At 48.8% G+C, this 3,178-nt stretch overlaps 1 pseudogene; it reads right to left on the bottom strand.

Moving 5' to 3' along the window:
- Positions 1 to 535: 535 nt before the first annotated feature.
- LOC101331880 (beta-parvin pseudogene) lies at positions 536 to 1,629 on the bottom strand (annotated as a pseudogene).
- Positions 1,630 to 3,178: the final 1,549 nt, after the last annotated feature.

Below are 3,178 nucleotides of genomic sequence, written 5' to 3'. Positions count from 1 at the left end.
AGCTAAATGAAAACAACACTGAGTGGCCGAGAAGTAGGGATGTGAGTGGACACTGCAGTCACAGCTAAAGCTTCTGGGACTTATGAGTGAAGTTTTTAAAACTGTAAAATGCTTTTTGGTAAAGAGGCCAATGTGACCCCTGCCCAGGAGATTCCACCAGGACAGACAAGTCATCGCCAATGCTGCAAAGCTGCCAGTATGTTTCTCATGCCCTGTGATAAGCTGGAACGACAGGCGCTCCCCTCCCAGGGACTGAGGGTTGGGGTTCTGGCTTTTTTCTCTTCCATCTTTTGATCAACAAGGGACTCAGCACCCCGTGGCACCCCAAGTGAAGGGAGGCTGCAAACTCGAGCACTGGTGTTTGGAACCTTCATTTCAAAGGATGCCGCCCACTGCAGAATTACAGGGAAAAGAGGTTAAGAGCATCAACCAGAAGAAGGAGGGGTGTGGGTGGGGAACAACCGCAGGCTTGGAGGGGAGGCCAGGGCACCTCTCGAAGCACCATCCCTGCCACGGTCTCTGCTGCTCCCCGCCATCACTCCACGTGCTTGTACTTGGTGAACAGGTTGTAAAGAACCCGCAGGGTGGATTTGAGGTCCAGGTTCACCACATCTTAGGGGCAAGCCTTGGGTTTCTTAAGGACTCCATCCGGCATCAGTTCAAAGGCAAATGGCACGTGGTAGACCTTTTGATCCAAGCTGTCCATGGTCAGGTAGAAGTTGTGCAGGCATACAAAGTAGTCTTCCAGAAGCCCCATGAACAGAACCAGGTACACGCCATCTGCAAACTGGGTCTCTAGTTCCATCACCCCCAAATTCAGCTTGTTCAGGTGCTTGTTCACAAACGTGATGAGAGACTTCTTCAGCACATTGTGCTTGTCTGGGGCATGGTCGAAGAGTGTGTCGAAGGCATCCCACTCAAACCAACCCATAATCATCTCGGTGGTCGTGGTCAGCTCCTCCATGACATGGCTGGAGTGTAGCAGGCCTTCCCACTTCCGCACGACCACGACTTGCAAGGAGAAGTGTGCGGGAAGGTAGATCAGGCCCGGAAGTGCATAGCCAAGGCCATGAGGAGGTGAAGGATGGCCACCAGGTTCTTTCCGTGAATCGAGTCCACGGTCCACTGGAGCACCCGACCGTGAGGCCACAGCAGCTCCTGCACCACCTCCAGCACCATCTGCAGCTTCTGCTTCAGCCCTATTTCAGACTGGGTCACCTCAGCCATGTTCAGCTTGTGGTCTGCCAGTTTTTCCAGGAGCTTCTGCAGCACCTGCCCATCATATAGGTCCTCCTCCAGCTGCTTCACGATGATCCTCTCCTCCATCAGGACATCATTGATCCAATCGATGAGAACCTTGACCAGCTCCTTGAATCTGGGGTCATCCCTGGAAGTGCAGTCAATCACCGTGTGCTCCTAATTCTCCTCGAGCAAGGTGTCTTCTGGGTAGATCTCCACTGAGGCAGGGGACATTGGCGAGTTGATGGCATTTTTCCCTTCGTGCAGGTCACTCACCTCCTTGGCCTTCTTCTTCCTCACGAACGTGCCGCCCAGCTTTCCCAGGAACGACTTGTCCTTCTTCATCCTGTGGGGCTGCAGGGCGGGAAAGCACAGTGTTGTGGAGGACATGGGGCATGCGGGGACCCCAGCAGCTGGGCACCTGCGCAGTGCCTGTGGGGGCTTCCCTGGTTGCTGCCGCCTGGTCTGGAACTTGAGTCTTGCTATAGGTCTACAAGCAGAGAGAAGTGGTGGGGTAGGTCCTGAGGCACATCAGCAGTGTCTTTCAAGGAAACTTCCTCAGGGGAGGCCATTACAGTTTCCTCAGGTGGCACAGGGTTAAGCTCCTCAGACTGGGGTTCAGACGCTGCTTCTACTGGCAATGATGACGCATGAGATTTGAGGGTCTCGATGTCCCCAGCTTCATCAGGGTCTTCCCATGTGTGCCCATCCAACTTTCAAGATCCCAATCCTTCCCAACCAAAGCCTTCACTTTAATGGTAGACTTGTGGCACAACTGGGGATCCAATTTGCAGTGTAATTCAGCCACTCACAGGATGAGATTCTGGGTTTTGTTTTCAGCAATCTCAACCCTGTGGGCAGACATAGATGCTTTCAGGTCCTTTATGCATTGTTTAAACAGGGAGTTTGAGTCTCTGAGCTCATTCTTTTCTTTTCGTACTTTGTTCAGTGCCATTGGGAGCAGCTAGCATTTCTCATTATATTCCATATTTTGACAAGAATATTTGAATGTACATAGTCACCCAGATTTTGCCTCTTATAAGTACTTGATGAGGAGTATCCCATGATGAGATTTTGTGTACCTCTATTGCCACATTATGCCATGGACTATCAGTGCACTCTTTACTACTAGAAATAGAGTCATTAGTGTCTTTAAATATAATCAAATTAGAGGGTCAGTTCCAGTATCTTAACAACCAATTCAGAAAACTCATCCTTAAGATTCTGTGCTTTAGAACCAATCCTGGTACCAAAATCTGCATGAGTCAGGGTTCTCCAGAGAAACAGAACCAATAGGATGAATGAATGTGTGTGTGTGTGTGTGTGTGTGTGTGTGTGTGTGTAGGGAGAGAAAGGCAGAAAGACAGAAAGACACACACACACGCACACACACACAGATAGAGACAGACAGACAGACAGAGGTTTATTTCAAGGAGTTGGAAAGTCCAAAATCTACAGGATGGACTGACAGACCAGAGATCAATGGGAGAGCCAATGATGCAGTTCAAGTCCAAAAGCTGTCAAGCTGGAGACCAAGAGAAGAGCCAATGTTGCCATTCAAGTCCAAGGGCCATCTGCTACAGAACTGCCTCTTGCTTGGGGGAGGTCAATCTTTTGTTCTGTTCAGGCCTTCACTTGATTGGATGAGAACCACCTGCATTATAGAGGACAATTTGCTTTACTCAAAATTCACAGATTTTGAAGTTATTCTCATTCAAAAACATCCCCACAGGATCATCCATAATAATGGTTGACCACATATCTGGGCAATGTGGCCCAGCGAAACCGACACATAAAATTAACCATCACACTTACTTTCTTTTTGTCCTTCTTTCTTTCTTTTTAACACAGTATTTTATGGCAATAATTCACAGCTTATGGTTTATGTAATGTATTTTTTCACATAAAGTATTCTATGTAATTGCCAGCAAAACCCCAT

Source organism: Tursiops truncatus, chromosome X (genome assembly GCF_011762595.2).
Source record: "Tursiops truncatus isolate mTurTru1 chromosome X, mTurTru1.mat.Y, whole genome shotgun sequence".
NCBI classification, from domain to species: Eukaryota; Metazoa; Chordata; class Mammalia; order Artiodactyla; family Delphinidae; genus Tursiops; species Tursiops truncatus.
Note: the sequence above shows the minus strand (reverse complement) of the source record. Positions and strands in the feature narration are given on the sequence as shown.